Below are 20,685 nucleotides of genomic sequence, written 5' to 3' on the forward strand. Positions count from 1 at the left end.
TCCACACACCCGTATACTTTTACTTTAGATCAGTTGCAGTGATGTGATTACTGCACCAATTGTGCCAAGCTAGCACCAAGATGTCGTTTTTGCAGTCTTTTGGAGAAAAAGAAAATGGCAAACGCGCGAAATTTTTCATTCAGTCTTATTTGGATGTAAGTGCCTTTATCAAGTGATTGTGAGAGCAGACAGGCATGAGTATTGATGGCTATTGACATGCGTATGTGTTTATCATTTACCATTGACTGAATTTCCCCGGCTAATAAATGTTAAATTAACATTATCACTCAGCCAAGCCATGCCTTTCAGGTGTCTGAAGTTTTTCAATGTTAGTGCTGTTTCTATCCATTGCATGTTATCACGGAACCTTCAGCAGTCAGAGTCTATGGACAACACAAATTGTGTAGTACTTTCTAGAAGGCACATGGGCACCAGCGATTACGCTAGAACCTTTCACGAGTCATGTATAAAAGCCAATTCAGACAAAACTTCAAAAAGACAACTCAGACAAAAAGCACAAGACGAGTGCTGACTGCCAACAACACCTTTATTGAAGCCTTTATTGAAGCCACCTGTATTAGTTCCCCTTCCATAGCTCTTTGTGATAAAGAACTTAAGTTCCTTAGAAGTTAATCAGTTTGGCCTGTGTCCACTATGTGTATGGTTACATCTGTATTGTTTAATGTTATTGACGCATGCGCAGCAGGAGTTGACCGACAATGACTCGCCTTCCCTTTCTTCTTTCACTCTCTTTATGCCCGTTGCGAATTCTGTATATTTGCACAGGCTTCAATAAAGGTGTTGTTGGCAGTTAGTGCTTGTCCTGTGTCCTCCCTTGTCCATGTTTTTTGACGCTGTTTTGAATATGAATGATTCGTACTAACTAGCTTGCACCCAAACCCTTCTGAATCATACAGTCTACTCAGCATGTAGCTCATCAGTTTCATTGTACATTTTAGCACTCAATTTTCCACCCTATTGGTACATCTGAGTCGATTAATGAACGAACACGGTGTGTGTGACATTCTAAATCTGTTTTGCACATGCACCATGTCCAGTTACCAAGAGGATAGTGGGGCACTCCGACAAATGACCTGCTTGCTTTCATGAAACTTTTTGGTCACAAATATCGAATGGCAACTGCAATCGTCACTCAAATTTGCACTCGGGCTACACTATTTTCGGCAGGGCCACACCACACAATATCAGGTTTTTGCCGCTGCAGGAGGCAAGCCAAGGATTTAAAGTTTCGTATTTGGTCAACCTTAGCGACCAAATAGGGGTCCTTATTAAAAGTTCTGCGATAATGCAAGCCTCTATTACATTGTCAGCTACTGAGCTGCGAAGGGGGGAAGCATACGCAGACACAGCTGGTGAGAAATTAATGTTTATTCTGGCAGCACAGGCCAAATATATAGCTCAAAGTGGGAAGAGGGTTGGAGAGGGAAAGTGGACCAGAAACGGCTGTCGCTTGAGCCATTGATAGAAACAAGAAGGGGAGGGGGGAATGAAGACATCGAAGCAGCATATAATTGCTGTTTGGCAACACTTCTCTCATTTTAAAAAAGGAGCCATTGCAGTAGCTTGCACTAGAATGCCAAAGCATTTTTTCCGTGTCTGTGATTGCCATCTCTGCAGGTTAAGTCTGTGGCACTATTGTCACTATTGTCCTGGGGGCTTGTGCTAACAATCTCTTGAGGGTGCAATACTTCGGAACCTGTGGTTGAAGAAAGTAACAATTGTTCAGGGTGCATGGATAGATTAGGCTCTTGTGGAGTTTGTCATCCAGGGGAGGTTGGCAATGGCAATGCATGTCAAGGCATACTTGGTGAACATGGCGTCTGACCAACGAAGTAAAAGTTTGGGCAGTCCCCATGCGGGATCCTGACGTCGACTTCATGCGCCCCAGCATCCACTTTTCTCCACACGTACGTGCTCCTTTCCAGTAGAACCATCCAGTCACCTGACTCCTGCGGCGACTCTGCAGCAGCTCAAGGAAAACATGTGTCCAATCGAGATTGCAACTTATTTCTCGGTAGCAACTCTGACAGAGATTTTCCCGCCTTCTGGGGCGTCCTCCTGTAGTTGAACAAGAACCCGACTGGGTTGTCTTCTAAACTTCCCTCTGTCATTTTGCGAAGTCTGTCCTTAATTGTACAAACTGCTTTTCTGCCCCTCCCTTAGACTGCCGATGAAAGGGTGCTGTTCACGTGTGCGTTATGTTGTTCTTAGGTGCGAAAGAAGTCAGCTCCTGGCTAGAGTTGATGGAACATAGTTATAACTGCATGTTTGAGGATGGGACACAGAAAGAATGCACAGAGGACGATCGCTGAACTTCAACACAGCTTTACTGCGAAAAAGTTACATGAGCAGCAGTTGCTGCTGAAAAACGTGAAAAAAAAACCACAGCCACAGTGCACATGTCAGCGTGATCACAGCAGAAGATCATCATGTTGTACATCATCACTGAATATCCCGATCTGCACAAGAATAAAGCACGTTTATAAAACATGCTATGACAACATTTTACACTGTTTATACCCAATGACTAAGAAACTTATTGTGCAAATGTATCTCTTCTTTTCTTGATATATTAAATGACGAGGTGCTAATGAACTTCTTATTTCTTTATACAAAATGCCTCAAACAATTCTCTCTTTTTGGGCCTTAAAACTTCCTAGTATAGGGAAACCTTGTTCAGCCATAGTTGGCCGAGTTCAGCCAACTTAATGGCATGAGAACTTAATGGCATGAGATCACTCACTTACCTGTCAAAAACGGAACTCGGGGAGAGTGAAGTGAAAGGGCAAAAATATGCAGTATTTATTCTCTTCGTGTGACAAAAGTTTCTTATTTTCGTTTGATGCCGCAGCGGCCAAGCAGCAACGACAGCGGCCTCAAACTTAATGAAGCTGCGAGCCAGTTTTTCAGCCAGCCCCCCCTTCTCGGCAAACACTTGCATCGCAGATTCCTCTTTGGCATTGCATATTCTCTGTGCATGGGTGCAGTAGCGCTGCAGAAGCCGCGGGGCACCTTTTTCATTGTGGGGTGCTGTTCTTGTCACGACGATTGCATTCATGAGCCTGATGTAACGTACAGCTTCTACCACTGTCGGGCCTGAATCGCCTGTGCTGTCGCTTTTCGTGTTGTCATCATCACTGTTGTTAGGCAACACTTCAGCAACAACGGAGGCAATGATGGCGAAAAGTCTAACCTTGTAGCTGACATCTTTACGTGGTCGCAACAGCGCTGCCGAGCAACTTTGCATTCCAAATGCCGCACTCCGTAGATCCCTGTCGCATGCCAGCACTGAATTCTTTGTGCCACGTTCGATTGCACGAGCGATGTCCAATTTTCAATTTATGCTGAGCATCTGGTGTTTCTTATCCGAGCTTCGGCATGACACCAGTCCTAGCTTGCATGATGCTCTTGGCTCTCTGGCACTGCCATAGATAAGGCATCGGCTAGTGCACAAGTGCTTTCTGCTGCGTGCTCACCTAGTAAGCACAGTATGCCTGCTTTTCGCACTGGGCGTTCAACATATTGCTCGCTGCTCGCACTTAAAGACAAAGTGAGCGTCGGCAAGCACAGAAGTGCTTTGCTGTGGCCTTACCATGTATGTAAGCATGTAGGAATGTCAGAAAACATTCATACAAGCAGAGATATGACTTCAGACCCAGAGGTGTTCCCAACCATGCCGGTTAACTTTGGGAGCCCACGTCAAAACGACAAATGAGGCAGTGCAAGGTGACATTGGTAGGGCTTCGTTTGAAGTCAGAGAAATGCAGAGCGACATTAGTTTTGAAGAAAGACTTAGGAACATGGATAAATATAATAATAATAAATGCTTTATTTGTCGTAAAAGCACCAGATACAAAACGGGTCAGCCCAAGCCAATGAGGCTTGTTGGACTGTACCTCGCAATCAGTTTCAGGGATGCAATAAACTACAGGAGTGAGGAAAAAAAAAAAGAAGAAAAGGAAGAAAACACACACACAAAAAAAAGAGAAGAGAAGGCAGTAAATTGGAGTCCAGTGCTACATGAAAAAATACTGAAAACAAATAGACATCACACAGTGACAGATGAGTTTTCCCTTAAATAGAATTTCAGAGCACGTTTTGATGAAATGGGAAATATTTCTGTGGGCAAGGAATTAAATGTATTGGGAACATAATTTTCGCACAAAACGTCCGAATCACATACAACATCTGGGTGTACAAAACATAGGATGATGCCTGAGTTGTCTTGTGGGCACAAAAGGAAACAGAAAATTACTATTCCAGAGATGACAGCAAATAACAGTTTGAAAAAATAATGCATCAAAGCAAGGCAATTGTAAAGCAGAAACAAGCTAGTACCACCTGGAATGTTAACATCATAGGCCACATTTCGTAGCAGTGATTTTAATATACAGTTCATTCTTGAATGCCACGGGAAAGAACAGTGATAAAATACTGTTATACCGTATCTCGGGATACTGTAACCAAGGGCATGAATGATTATCTTGCACACAGAAAAAGGGAGGATGAAGCGGCTATTGTAAATAGTACATGATAACGCCCGGAGTTTATTAGAGGGAAGAGATGGGTGACTATTCCATGTCATACTGGAGTAGGAAGATAATTCCCATGTACTTTACACTCGGCGATGGTAGGAGAGGAGAGCATTGACAATTGGTACATCGTGAACCATGAAGGAAGATTGGGAGAGTGGGATCAATTCGTCTATGTGGATTGTAGAAACAAACCAGATTTGTTTTTTGTTTGTTAATATTGATAGAGTTTCTGAAAAAACAGTTCATGACAGACATAATGTCACTTTGTAGCATTGCAACTGATGAAGTGAAAACAGTGTGTGGCAAGAACTGTGTCATCGGCATATTGAAACATTTCACATCGGGATGTAGCTTTAGACAGATCATTTACATAAACATTAGATAGTAGTGGAGATAACATGGATCCCTACGGGACACCGAATTTTAAGAAAACCTTCAAAATAATGTGATCCCCTATCTTGACTACCTGTGAACGATTAAAAATGTAGTTAGATAATAATTTTTTAGGCCCCGGAAATCCCAAGAGATGTAGTTTGTGCAAAGTAATGTGTTCACTCTAGAGTCAAAAGCTTTGCTTGCATCCAGGAAAAGAGCCGTTACTACCTCGTTATTGAGAGCAGAGAAGATTAAATGAGCTAATTGTTCCAAGAGTCCTCGTCCCAGGAACGAAGCCAAATTGAAAAGTGGACAATAAATTTTATTTTTGCAGAAAGCCAGTCATCACTCTGGATAAGTGTTTTTCCAGAATTTCACTAATTGCGGGTAAAATTGAAATTGGCCTGTAGTAGCCCACCTGTTTAAAAGAGCCGTTTTTGTGTAATTGTTTAATAACTGCAATATTTAGCTCATCTGAAAGAAAACTTGAGTTTAATATAACCGTTCAGCATAAATAAAGTATATTTTCTTGAACGGGAAAGTTACGCTGGAAGCTCGTACATAGACATGCCATCTAAACCAGGTGCCTTCTTTTGTTTAATACTGAATAATATGCTGCGCAGATCGCAAGCAGTGATGAAAGGAAGGAATGCAGAGTACTCTGAACTGATAACATTATCGGAACCATTAGTGTGAGCTGGTTGAGTAATCGACGATGCTTTAGTGAAGTGAACATTGAAATCAGTAATGGCAGATTACAAATTATCGAAATGTTTGCCAAAAACGTCGACTGATTGGCCTGGATGGTGACCGAGTATTTGATTAATCGTCGACCACATTATTCAAGAGTTCTGCCTATTTTCGTAAAATGATTTACTGTAATATGAGTGTTTCTCAGATCGAAGTAACGCGGTTAGTCTATTTCTATGAACTTTGTATAAATTTGAGTGTTGTTGTTAGGCGAGTTCTTACATTTTTCCCAAAGTTTGTCTTTCTCTATCACCTTAAGCCTCCCCGATGTAAGCCAAGGCAAGTTAGTATTGCGTTTTTAAATTTTTATGGTTTAAACCTTTGTGTGCCCTGTATTTATATGTGTCAAGAACATTAACAAATTTAGTGTGAACATTTTGTATGGAGCCCCTTCCATAAGTGTGTTCCAGTCAAAGGCATTAACCAAACTATCAAATTTGGCTATGTCGAGGATTGATACCTGGAAGTGTTCGGATGATACCTCTTTAAGCATGGGCAAATAAATATGGCAAGGCGAGTCTAGTGATGCGAATCTAGCAGTGCTATTGTAGGAATCAGAGGGCACTAAATGGGATACAATACGGCTCAGTGAAGTTAGGAGGACAAAAGAAGCATATACAGTGCTAAAAAGCTGGCACGTCCTGTGCCACCGGGGCTTAGCGGAGAAACGAGAACTAGGAGTCGGATTCCTGATTAATAAGGATATAGCTGGTAACGTACAGGCATTCTATAGCATTAATGAGAGGGTGGCAGGTCTTGTTGTGAAACTTAATAAGAGGTACAAATTGAAGGTGGTGAGGTGTACGCCCCTGCCTCCAGTCATAATGACCAAGAAATCAAAAGCTTCTATGACTACGTCGAATCGGCGATGGGTAAAGTCAAAACAAAATACACTATACTGATGGGTGACTTCAATGCCAGGTTAGGCTAGAAGCAGGCTGGAGACAAGTCAGTGGGAGAATATGGCATAGGCTCTAGAAATAGCAGGGGAGAGTTATTATTAGAGTTTGCAGAACAGAATAATATGCGGATAATGAATACCTTCTTCCGCAAGCGGGAAAGCCGAAAGTGGACGTGGAGGAGCCCGAATGGTGAGACTTGAAATGAAATAGACTTTATACTCTGCGATAACCCTGGCATCATACAAGATGTGGACGTGCTCGGCAAGGTACGCTGCAGTGACCATAGGATGGTAAGAACTCGAATTAGCCTAGACCTGAGGAGGAAACGGAAGAAACTGGTACATAAGAAGCCGATCAATGAGTTAGCGGTAAGAGGGAAAATAGAGGAATTCCGAATAAAGCTAGAGAACAGGTCATCATCATCATCAGCCTGGTTACGCCCACTGCAGGGCAAAGGCCTCTCCCATACTTCTCCAACTACTCCAGTCGTGTACTAATTGTGGCCATGTTGTCCCTGCAAACTTCTTAATCTCATCCGCCCACCTCACTTTCTGCTGTCCCCTGCTACGCTTCCCTTCCCTTGGAATCCAGTTCGTAATCCTTAATTACCATCGGTTATCTTCCTTACTCATTACATGTCCTGCCCATGCCCATTTCTTTTTCTTGATTTCAACTAGGATGTCATTAACTCGCGTTTTTTCCCTCACCCAATCTGCTCTTTTCTTATCCCTTAATGTTACACCTATCATTCTTCTTCCCATAGCTCGTTGCGTCGTCCTCAATTTAAATAGAACCCTCTTAGTAAGCCTCCAGGTTTCTACCCCGTACGTGAGTACTGGTAAGACGCAGCTGTTATACACTTTTCTCTTGAGGGATAATGGCAACCTGCTGTTCATGATCTGAGAATGCCTGCCAAACGCACCCCAGCCCATTATTCTTTTGATTATTTCAGTCTCATGATCTGGGTCCGCGGTCACTACCTGTCCTAAGTAGATGTATTCCTTTACCACTTCCGGTGCCTCGCTACCTATTGTAAACTGCTGTTCTCTTCCGAGACTGTTAAACATTACTTTAGTTTTCTGCAGATTAATTTTTAGACCTACCCTTCTGCTTTGCCTCTCCAGGTCAGTGAGCATGCATTGCAATTGGTCCCCTGAGTTATCAATCAAGGCAATATCATCAGTGAATCACAAGTTACTAAGGTATTCTTCATTAACTTTTGTCCCGAATTCTTCCAAATCCAGGTCTCTGAATACCTCCTGTAAACATGCTGTGAATAGCATTGGAGAGATCGTATCTCCCTGCCTGACGCCTTTCTTAATTGGGATTTTGTTGCTTTCTTTACGGAGGACTGAGAGCCGCTATAGATATCTTTCAGTATTTTTATATTTTTTACATACGGCTCGTCTACACCCTGATTCAGTAATGCCTCCATGACTGCTGAGGGTTCGGCTGAATCAAACGCTTTCTCGTAATAAATGAAAGCTATATATAAGGGTTGGTTACATTCCGCACATTTCTCTATCACCTGATTGATAGTGTGAAAATGGTCTATTGTTGAGTAGCCTTTATGGAATCCTGCCTGGTCCTTTGGTTGATAGAAGTCTAAGGTGTTCCTGATTCTATTTGCAATAGCCTTAGGGAATACTTTGTAGGCAACGGACAGTAAGCTGATCGGTCTATAATTTTTCAAGTCCTTGGTGTCTCCTTTCTTATGGATTAGGATTATGTTAGTGTTCTTCCAAGATTCTGGTACGCTCGAAGTCATGAGGCATTGCGTATAGAGAGTGGCCAGTTTTTCTAGAACACTCTGCCCACCATTCTCAAATAATCTGCTGTTACCTGATCCTCCCCAGCTGCCTTCCCCCTTTGCATAGCTCCCAAGGCTTTCTTTACTTTTTCTGGCGTTACTTGTGGGATTTCAAATTCCTCTAGACTATTCTCTCTTCCATTATCATCGTGGGTGCCACTGGTACTGTGTAAATCTCTATAGAACTCCTCAGCTACCTGAACTATCGCATCCATATTAGCAATGATATAGCCGGCTTTATCTTATAACGCATACATCTGATTCTTGCCTATTCCTAGTTTCTTCACCACTGCTTTTAGGCTTCCTCCATTCCTGAGAGCATGTTCAATTCTATCCATATTATACTTCCTTATGTCAGCTGTCTTACGCTTGTTGATGAACTTCGAAAGTTCTGCTAGTTCTATTCTAGCTGTAGGGTTGGAGGCTTTCAAACATTGGCGTTTCTTGATCAGATCTTTCGTCTCCTGCGTTAGCTTACTTGCATCCTGTCTCACGGAGTTACCACCGACTTCTATTGCACACTCCTTAATGATGCCCATAAGATTGTCGTTCATATCTCCAACAATAAGGTCCTCTCCCTGAGTTAAAGCCGTATACCTGTTCTGCAGCTTGATCCGGAGTTCTTACCATCCTATGGTCACTGCAGCGCACTTTGCCGAGCACGTCCACATCTTGTATGATGCCTGGGTTAGCGCAGAGTATAAAGTCTATTTCATTTCTAGTCTCGTAATTCGGGCTCCTCCACGTCCACTTTCAGCTATCCCTCTTGCGGAAGAAGGTATTCATTATCCGCGTATTATTCTGTTCTGCAAAGTCTACTAATAACTCTCCCCTGCTATTCCTAGTGCCTATGCCATATTCCCCCACTGCCTTGTCTCCAGCATGCTTCTTGCCTACCTTGGCATTGAAGTCGCCCATCAGTACAGTGTATTATGTTTTGACTTTACCCATCGCCGATTCTACGTATTCATAGAAGCTTTTGATTTCTTGGTCATTATGACTGGAGGCAGGGGCGTACACCTCACCACCTTCAATTTGTACCTCTTATTAAGTTTCACAACAAGACCTGCCACCCTCTCTTTAATGCTATAGAATTCCTGTATGTTACTAGCTATATTCTTATTAATCAGGCTCCTAGTTCTCGTATCTCCGCTAAGCCCCGATAGCACAGGATGTGCCCGCTTTTTAGCACTGTATATGCTTCATTTGTCCTCCTAACTTCACTGAGCCCTATTATATCCCATTTACTGCCCTCTAATTTCTCCAATAGCACTGCTAGACTCGCCTCACTAAATAATGTTCTAGCGTTAAACGTTGCCAGGTTCATATTCCAATGGCGGCCTGTCCAGATCCAGGGATTGTTAGCACCCTCTGCTGTGTCACAGGTCTGACTGCCGCCGGGGTCAGTAGCTTCGCAGCTGCTGGGGTCTGAGGGCCGGGGTTTGATTGCTGTAGTCATATAGGAGGTTGCGGCCAAGTACTGCACCAGGGTGGCCAATCCTGCTCTGGTGACGGTGTGCGTTACCGGTTCTGGTCACCAGGATCAGGCCGCACTCCAGGCCTGTTTATGCAATTTTATCAACACACGGATTATCTTTTTATTTTAATCCGGTGGAAAATTGCGCGGCAGCGGGATTCGAACCACAGTCGTCTTGCACGCGAAGTGGATGTTCTACCTCTACGCCACTGGTATTCAGCTTTAACTCAGGAAGAGGGCCTTATTGTTGGAGATATGAACGACAATCTTATGGGCATCATTAAGGAGTGTGCAATAGAAGTCGGTGGTAACTCTGTTAGACAGGATGCCAGTAAGCTAACGCAGGAGACGAAGGATCTGATCAAGAAACGCCAATGTTTTAAAGCCTCCAACCCTACAGCTAGAATAGAACTGGCCGAACTTTCGAAGTTAATCAACAAGCGTAACACAGCTGACATAAGGAAGTATAATATGGATAGAATTGAACATGCTCTCAGGAATGGAGGAAGCCTAAAAGCAGTGGTGAAGAAACTAGGAATAGGCAAGAATCAGATGTATGCGTTATAAGATAAAGCCGGCTATATCATTGCTAATATGGATGCGATAGTTCAGGTAGCTGAGGAGTTCTATAGAGATTTACACAGTACCAGTGGCACCCACGATGATAATGGAAGAGAGAATAGTCTAGAGGAATTTGAAATCCCACAAGTAACGCCAGAAAAAGTAAAGAAAGCCTTGGGAGCTATGCAAAGGGGGAAGGCAGCTGGGGAGGATCAGGTAACAGCAGATTATTTGAGAATGGTGGGCAGAGTGTTCTAGAAAAACTGGCCACCCTGTATACACAATGCCTCATGACCTCGAGCGTACCGGAATCTTGGAAGAATGCTAACATAATCTTAATCCATAAGAAAGGGGATGCCAAAAACTTGAAAAATTATAGACCGATCAGCTTACTGTCCATTGCTTACAAAGTATTTACTAAGGTAATCGCAAATAGAATCAGGAACACCTTAGACTTCCGTCAACCAAAGGACCAGGCAGGATTCCGTAAAGGCTACTCAACAATAGACCATATTCACACTATCAATCAGGTGATAGAAAAATGTGCGGAATATAACCAACCTTTATATATAGCTTTCATTGATTACGAGAAAGCGTTTGATTCATTCGAAACCTCAGCAGTCATGGAGGCATGGCGGAATCAGGGTGTAGACGAGCCGTATGTAAACATACTGAAAGATATCTGTAGCGGCTCCACAGCCACCGTTGTCCTCCATAAAGAAAGCAACAAAATCCCAATAAAGAAAGGCGTCAGGCAGGGAGATACGATCTCTCCAATGCTATTCACAGCGTGTTTACAGGAGGTATTCAGAGACCTGGATTGGGGAGAATTGGGGATATAAGTTAATGGAGAATACCTTAGTAACTTGCGATTCGCTGATGTTATTGCCTTGCTTAGTAACTCGGGACCAACTGCAATGCATGCTCACTGACCTGGAGAGGCAAAGGAAGGGTGGGTCTAAAAATAATCTGCCGAAAACTAAAGTATTGTTTAACAGTCTCGGAAGAGAACAGCAGTTTACGATAGGTAGTGAGGCACTGGAAGTGGTAAGGGAATACATCTACTTAGGACAGGTAGTGACTCTGGATCCAGATCATGAGACTGAAATAATCAGAAAAATAAGCATGGGCTGGGGTGCGTTTGGCAGGCATTCTCAGATCATGAACAGCAGGTTGCCATTATCCCTCAAGAGAAAAGTTTATGACAGCTCCGTCTTACCAGTACTCACATACGGGGCAGAAACCTGGAGGCTTACAAAAAGGGTTCTACTTAAATTGAGGACGACGCAACGAGCTATGGAATGAAGAATGATAGGTGTAACGTTAAGGGATAAGAAAAGAGCAGATTGGGTGAGGGAACAAACGCGAGTTAATGATATCTTAGTTGAAATCAAGAAAAAGAAATGGGCATGGGCAGGACACGTAATGAGGAGGGAAGATAACCGATGGTCATTAAGAGTTATGGAATGGATTCCAAGGGAAGAGAAGCGTAGCAGGGGGCGGCAGAAAGTTAGGTGGGCGGATGAGATTAAGGAGTTTGCAGGGAAAATGGGGCCACAATTAGTACATGACTGGAGTAGTTGGAGAAGTATGGGAGAGGCCTTTGCCCTACAGTGGGCGTAACATATATTTATATATATATATATATATATATATATATATATTGCTCATGACTCGCCCAGTACCTGCCAAGTCTTGTCTCTTGCGCAATGAACATTCAATATATATACATTTTCTTTTTTTTTGTTCTTCTTTTGTGTGCTACACATTCCAACATGGCATTTACTAATTCCCTCCCCCTCCTTTTATAGCATTTGTATAATGAATATAAAGTGCATATTTACTGCCTTGCTAACCTAAACTTATCTATGTGCATGCTTACTTGAACTGCGTTCTCTTGAATATGTATCCTGCCCCTTTCCTGCAACAGCCTCAAATGTGAGGCTGCCAGTATGTTCAAATAAATAAATAAATAAATAAATTAAATTATCGCCTATTGCCATCTACTCTGATCCACACCGCTCTTTCTGTCTCCTTAATGTTGCACCTAACATTCCTCATTCCATTGCATCTTTGACTGCTGGTATCTCTACTGAATCGAATGCCTTTTCGAAATCTATGAAAGCGATATACAGAAGCTGATCGTACTCTGCAGATTTCTTGATTACCTGATTGATGACGTGAATGTGATCCATTGTAGAGTATCCCTTCTTGTGAAGCCATCCCATTCCCTTAGTGGACTGAAGTCCAGTGTTGCCCTTATTCTATTAGAAATTACCTTGGTGAATATTTTATATAATACTGGGAGTAAGCTAATGGGCCTATAATTTTTAAATTCATTAACGTGTCCCTTTTTGTGGATTAGTACAATGTGGGCATCTTTCAGTTCTCTGGGACCCTTGATGTCGATAGACAGTTCATATAAAGGGCCGCCAGTTTTTTAGGCATTGTGTCTCCTCTATCTTTTATAAAATCGACTGTTATCCCACCTTCTTCTGCCGCTTTGCCCCATTTCATGTCTTGCAAGGCCCTTCTCGCAGTGCGGACTCGTAGCAGTGCAGATCGTTGGTGAACATCTAGAAGAGCTCTTGCTGGCCTCCCTTCACTTGTTAGCCATTTAGACTTAAAACGAAGAATTGTAAGGGACGCCAGCAGAAGTTCGCATTTCTCAAAAAGGTGGCTAAATCTTTAATGTCATTAAAAATATAAATGTTTATCATGCAGCCCTCAACATACTATTTGTGTTACAATTTCTAAATGAGTGTGCGTGAGTTACATGTCTGACAGACAGAAAGGAACATGTATGTTTAACGCGCAAAAGCTTGTATGCACCGCAGCAGAACTGATGGTTGGGCGAGTTGGTATGAATTCATAGTAAAATATTTTTGCGCGCACAATTGACAAGGACACAGTGAAGGGGGACACATGAGCGCTTGTATGTACATTTAAACCTTGAGATAGGGCGGAAAAATCGGCAACTTGCTTCGTTATATCGAAATTTTTTGTATTGAAATTCGACCTTTTATGCAAAGAAGTACAGTCGCCGATCGATATTTCTTACATAGAAAAAGGCTGCAGAATTTTCCAAATTATTGGGCAATGGAAAAAAGCAAGTCTGAATGAGAAAACAATTCATTTTCATCAATTTGGAAGTTGGCGATGAATGACATGGTTTTGTGCCCCGTACGTCGACAATATCTTTACATGAGCAGTATGAATTAAGTGAAGCAAGCCATGCCTTTGTGTGCACTCCGCCCCTGTCCGATAGCGTCTCCCGCACTGGAGCGATGCCATCAGGAAAAGCGCCGGCAACGGGTAGCGAATGCTTCATCTGCCTCTCACTCTAATGGGTCTCCAAAATTCGAGATTATGCAACCTCCAATACTAAACACGCTGGAAGACTGCTTGTATGGTGCGCCGCCATTTTGGCACGCCCACTCTTTGCATACACGGCAGATTACCTCTAAAGAAGAGTGCGCAGTTGCATATGCGCTTAGCCATGCTTACAGCCATGGGCAGCCACGGTCATGACGCACGCCAACTCCCCGCCCCCTCGTGCGCACTTGATCGCATTACGGCAAGCTCGCTCCCCTCCCTCTCTTCTGCAGGTGGGAAATGATCCCACATCTTATTTATTTATAGATACTGCGATCTGAAATCAGATCATAGCAGGGTGGGTATACATAGAAATATACAAGCATGTAAACACATACAAAATTCATCACATATGCAGGCAATTTCAGACATTGGTGAAGAATACATAACGTGCAAGAAAAAAACACACAAGCAGATATCGCACGAATTCATAACATTTGCTAGCATTTTTCAAACATTGATAAGGAATTCTAGGTAACAATATCACTATTAAGATTATTCCAGTCTGTTATTGTCCTAGGAAAAAAAGAATATTTGAAACAGTTATTCCGTGCGTTGATGGGGGTTATCGATAAAGCATGCCTTCGTCTCGTGTTATAACCTGATGAGTAAGTAAAGAACTTGGAAGTGTTAACCTTATAATGGCTGTTTACGAGTTGAAAGAGGAACTTTAATCGGCAGATATAGATGTGCACAGTCACCGGGGGTAATCCACTGCGTCTTACGAGCTCACCAACAGACGTGCGGCCGTATGAATTAAAAACAAAGCTAACTACCTTATGCTGTATACGTTCCAGTTCTTTAATATTGCTACGGAACGACCGCCACAGTGTGGCTGCACTGAGGAGGATGAAGACGACGTGTGGGCCGGTTTGATATAGCGTCGCCATTTTGGCCTCCGTGAGCTTACCTGTAAATAAATTGTAAATACTATTCGGCTTCAGCTTCACGTAACATTAATTTGGTGGAGGTAGACGTTCCCCGTACCCGTCATGGAGCTTCGCAGCAGTCGCAACGGCGACAATGCAATTTCGCCTCCTGCTGGCGGCACTTCATCTACGCAAGCGTCTCTGCCTGCAGCCCCGACCTACGTCGCCGTTTCCCCACCTCGGGATCCTGGTGTTTTCAACGGAGTCAGCAGTCCTGATGTTGACGACTGGCTCCGCTTATACGAACGTGTCAGCACCAGTCACAGGTGGGATTCGACCGTTATGCTTGCCAACGTACTTTTCTACCTCGACGCAGCTCCATTGGTGTGGTTCCAGACTCACGAAGAGGAGATCTCGAGCTGGGATCTCTTCAAAGACAAGCTACGCGACCTTTTTGGCAATCCATTTGGTCGACAAGTCAACGCCAAGAAAGCCCTTGCCACACGTGTGCAGACGTCGACCGAGTCCTACGTGTCGTACAATCTCGACGTGTTAGCCCTTTGTACGAAGGCTGACCCGAACATGACTGAGGAGGATAAGGTCAATCACGTCCTCAAAGGCATTGCTGACGACGGCTTCAATTTACTGGTGTTTACGAACGTCACCAGCATCGATACCATCCTCAAGGAGTGCCGCCGCCTCGAGCATGCTAAAAGCCGCCGGGTATCCCAGCACATCACGCGGCTTCCCAACACAGCTGCTACGTCATCCTGTGATGACCTCTTCCACCAGCTGTCGCGATGTGACAACTTGACCCGTATCATTCGTCGTGAGGTCGAAGCGGCACAACCGGCGGCCCCTTCATTCCCATTACCTGAACATTCTCCGGTGACAATCTCCTTGATCCAGGCCGTCGTCCGTCAAGAGTTGTCCAACGTCGGCGTGCAATCCATTCGTCCTGTACGCTCGGAACCTTTGTCTCCACGCACGTCCCCACCGCGCTCTTCTTACTCCTCTTATGGACAGCGCAACCCCTCGGAATGGCGAACCGTGGACGACAAGCCGATTTGTTTTAACTGCCGACGGATTGGACATGTCGCTCGCCACTGCCAGAGCCGCTGGACTTCTCTGACGCACTATTATCCTGATTACCCCCCTCGCCCCTATACCGCATCCTTTTCCTTCACCCCTTCTATGCCCGCTCCATCATCTGACCCTGCGACACCTTTGCCACGACCCCGCTACTCCCGCTCGCATTCTCCCTCCCGCCGCCAATCTCGCTCGCCCCCGTCATGCCGTGCTCCTTCTTCGACCTACTCGCCGCACCCCCGACCGGAAAACTAGACAGTGCAGCTTCTGGAGGTGAAGCTGCATTGACGACATTGGCACAAAATCCTCGCTGCACCTTACCCATGCACAAGAATCTTTTGGACGTTCTCGTCGACAATGTTCCTGTGTGCGCGTTGATTGACACCGCGGTGCATATGTCCATTATGAGTGCTGCTCTTCGCCGTCGCCTGCCCTGAACCGAGTTGTACAAGTCGCCGACGGAGGGACTGTCGCTATTGTTGGCATGTGTTCTGCCCGACTCACCATTGCTGAGAGACACACCGTCGTTCTCTTCACCGTCATCGAGCATTGCCCTCACAAACTCATTCTCGGTCTGGATTTTCTTGCCCATCATTCTGCCCTCATTGACTGTTCCGCCGGCTCACTTCGCCTTGACTTGCCTCTCCTTGCCGACCCTGTGGACCCGCCTCCAAGCCATCTGAGCTGCATAGATTTTATTCGCCTACCACCTCACTCTGTGACCCACGTCGACTTGTTGTCCTCTCTAGCTGTACCTGACGGCAATTACGTGGTCGCACCAATTCCGGCCGTTATGCTTACACATGGTGTTACCGTGCCGAACACTGTGCTGACAATTACTGGCAACCGCACCTGCCTTCCACTTGTCAATTTCGCGCTAACCGCGCAAGTTCTGCCTCAGGGGATCTCCTTGGCTATAATTCGCGCTTTGCAGGATGATGAGGTCGAGCCATTCACAGTGGAAGATCGTTACAGCTCAGCCCATACTGTGACGTCATCGCACGGTACTGATGTCGACATTAAGAAGATGGTCTCCTCTGACCTTACACCTGCTCAAGCTGAAGCTCTTTGCCGCGTTCTTGAAGGCTATCGCGACATTTTTGACTTTGACAACAGACCCTTAGGTCAAACGTCCGTCGTGACCCATCACATAAATACTGGCGATGCGAACCCTATTCACCGACGTCCATACCGTGTTTCTGCGTCAGAACGAGCTGTTATCCAACAGGAAGTCACAAAGATGCTTGCAAAGGACATTATCGAGCCTTCCTGTAGTCCCTGGGCATCTCCCGTCGTACTTGTCAAAAAGAAGGATGGAACGTGGCGCTTTTGTGTAGATTATCGCCACCTGAACAAAATCACAAAAAAAGACGTGTACCCTTTGGCACGTATTGATGACGCTCTCGACTGCCTGTACAGTGCCACCTATTTTTCTTCTATCGACTTACGGTCCGGCTACTGGCAGATATCCGTCGATGACATGGACCGAGAGAAGACTGCATTTGTTACCCCTGACGGCCTTTATCAGTTGAAGGTGATGCCTTTCGGTCTCTGTAACGCGCCCGCCACCTTCGAACGAATGATGGACTCTTTGCTTCAGGGGTTCAAGTGGTCCACCTGTTTGTGCTATCTGGACGATGTTATAGTTTATTCGGCCACATTCGACACGCATCTAGACCCTCTTTCAGCGATTCTTGACGTGTTCCGCCGAGCCGACCTCCAGTTGAACTCGTCAAAATGTCATTTCGCTTGCCGCCAAATCGCCGTCCTTGGACACCTCGTAGACGCCAGAGGCGTTCGATCCGATCCGGACAAAATTCGCGTCGTTACGAATTTTCCTGTTCCGAAGTCTACCAAGGACGTTCGTAGTTTCGTAGGGCTGTGCTCTTATTTCCGACGCTTTGTGAAGGATTTTGCAACCATCGCACGTCCCCTTACCGACCTCTTGAAGAAAGACGCCCCTTTTTCTTGGGGTCCTGACCATGCCTCATCTTTCTCGCAGCTGACTACTCTCCTTACCACGCCTCCAATTTTGGCCCACTTTGACCCATCTGCCTCAATGGAAGTTCGAACTGATGCCAGTGGTCATGGCATAGGAGCAGTGTTAGCACAGCGCCAGCGTGGACATGATCGCGTTATAGCCTACGCCAGCCGACTTCTATCACCCGCCGAGTGCAATTATTCAATCACAGAGCGCGAGTGCCTCGGTCTTGTGTGGGGTGTTGTGAAATTTCGTCCATACTTGTACGGACGCCCCTTCTGTGTCATCACTGATCACCACGCTCTCTGCTGGCTATCCTCGCTCAAGGACCCCACGGGACGACTCGCTCGCTGGCCGTTACGCCTGCAAGAATATACCTTTTCCGTGGTATATAAGACGGGATGCTTGCACCAGGATGCCGATTGTTTGTCCCGCTACCCCGTCGACAAACCGGCTGATGCGGACGCCATCGCTTGCGTTTTCTCTGTGTCCCAGTTGCTTCAAATCGGCAACGAGCAACGGCGCGATCCTTCATTACGCGCCCTCAGCGACCGTCTGGAGTCAACTCCTGGCGACGCCTCTCTCCGGATGTTTCTCCTTAAGGAGGGGACATTATACCGCCGTAATCTCGATCCACACGGCCTTGACCTTCTGCTCGTCATTCCATTGCACCTGCGTTCGACTGTCCTCCAGCAACTTCACGATGCTCCCTTAGCTGGACACTTGGGCTTCTCACGCACATACGACCGTGTACGCCGTCGATTCTTTTGGCCGGGTCTCGCCCGCTCCGTGCGGCGCTACGTTGCCGCTTGTGAGCCCTGTCAGCGCCAGAAGAAGCCCTCCACACCTCCAGCTGGATATCTCCAGCCGATCGACATCCCACCGGAAACCTTTTTCCGTGTTGGTCTAGACCTGCTTGGACCGTTTCCTCTCTCGGGCTCCGGAAATAAATGGGTCGCCGTCGCTACCGATTATGCTACACGGCACGCAATCACCAGAGCCCTCCCGACAAGTTGCGCTACTGACGTTGCTGACTTTCTGCTCTATGACATCATTTTAGTGCACGGTGCTCCGCGCCAATTACTCACTGACCGTGGCCGCAGCTTTCTGTCGGCAGTCGTCGAGGACATACTCCGCTCCTGCTCGACAAAGCACAAGTTCAGCACGTCCTACCACCCCCAGACCAACGGCCTCACGGAGCGTTTCAATCGAACCATCACCGACATGCTTTCCAAGTACGTTGCGACCGACCACCATGACTGGGATCTTCACTTACCATATGTGACGTTCGCGTATAATTCATCGCGTCACGACACCGCCGGTTATTCACCGCTCTATCTCCTATATGGCCGAGAACCCGTGTTGCCCTTGGACACTTTGCTGCGCTCGGCCACACGTTCCGCCACTGAATACGCCCGCGACGCGATCGCACACGCCGACCACGCGCGCCAGCTCGCCCGCACCCGTCTCGAGGCCTCACAGGAACATCAGAGATGCTTCTATGATTGCCACCATCGTGACGTGCACTTTTCTCCGGTTTCTCTGGTGCTTCTCTGGTCACCCGTTCGCCGTGTGGGCCTTTCTGAAAAGCTGCTGTCGCGCTACACAGGCCCTTACCGTGTGGTACGCCAAGTGACCGATGTCGCGTATGAAATCATCCCCGCCGATCTCTCAGCGTCATCATCAGCTGCAAGTGACATCGTTCACGTGGCAAGACTAAAACCCTACCACACACCTTTCACCGCGGATGTATAGATTAAGCGCCGGGACGGTGCTTCTACAGCTGGGGGTGATGCTACGGTACAGCCGCCACAGTGTGGCTGCAGCGAGGAGGACGAAAACGGCGTGTGGGCCGGTTTGATATAGCGTCGCCATTTTGGCCTCCGTGAGCTTACCTGTAAATAAATTGTAAATAGTATTCGGCTTCAGCTTCACGTAACAATATTGCTTAAAGTGAATGGGTCCCAAATAATTACGGCATATTCCAACAACGGGCGAATGTAGAAATTGTACGCCAGTAATCGAACACGAGACGTAGATGATTTCAGTGAGCACCTCAAGAAAAACAGTTTACGCAAAGAATTTGCAACAACAGTATCTATGTGCTTCGTCTAGGAAAGCTCATTGGTTATCCATAGGCCCAAATATTTGTACTCTCTTACCTCTGATGGAGATACGTTGTCAACATTATATGCAAATTGAAGAGGTTCTTTCTTATGTGTGATTCTCATAAAAACAATTTTTTCAAAATTAATAGACATTTGCCTTTGTTCGCACCAAGCATTATGCGTCCTTAGCATTATGCGTGCGATCATCGCATGCGTAATGTGAAGATGTTGCATTGTTCCCCCTGCTGCAAGTAGTTTTTTCATCCACTTTCATTGCCAATAATTTATAATTTCTTTAATTCAATTAGTAACTACAAATAATTTCTCCTTTGTTGTCCTTGGCGTTGTTATTGGCTTCTCATCACCTAAAAACAGGTCTCGGTCTATTTCTTTCTGAAAATAAGTGAGTTATAAGCAGCCCTTCATGTGTCCTGTACCCCCTTTCTATATCCATGTCAGCGCAAAATCCATATTGCATTTCAAAGTGAAGATTTAGCTGCTCCAAAAGGTTAATCTGCTGTTCCAAAAGGTGCTTGGAAGTGGCTTGGCCCAATCAGATCACTGAATTGGCCTGCACTTCCATAACCACCATAAGAGACCCAAACGGTACCCTTTGAAACTGGGTGGGGGCATGTGCCACTGTACTCCAGCATATAGAGCTTGAGTAACATTAGATATGCTTAAATTTCAACTCCTTGCTGTCTATAATGAATGCATTATAATGAAGCAGGCACACCCCTTGTCATTTATTGTGGCAGACTGACAAGAACAGTTGCATGCCAAAACAAATGTAAAAACTAAAGCTCTACCCTAGACAGACACCCGTCACCAC

The 20,685-nt window shown here is 45.5% G+C and overlaps 1 protein-coding gene across 1 annotated transcript in view; it reads left to right on the forward strand.

Moving 5' to 3' along the window:
• The window catches only part of MAPk-Ak2 (MAP kinase-activated protein kinase 2), a 312,260-nt gene that overhangs the window by 62,434 nt on the left and 229,141 nt on the right, over nucleotides 1-20,685 (forward strand). The gene's annotated exons all lie outside the window — the stretch shown is intronic.

This window comes from Dermacentor andersoni, chromosome 6 (genome assembly GCF_023375885.2).
Source record: "Dermacentor andersoni chromosome 6, qqDerAnde1_hic_scaffold, whole genome shotgun sequence".
Taxonomy (NCBI): domain Eukaryota; kingdom Metazoa; phylum Arthropoda; class Arachnida; order Ixodida; family Ixodidae; genus Dermacentor; species Dermacentor andersoni.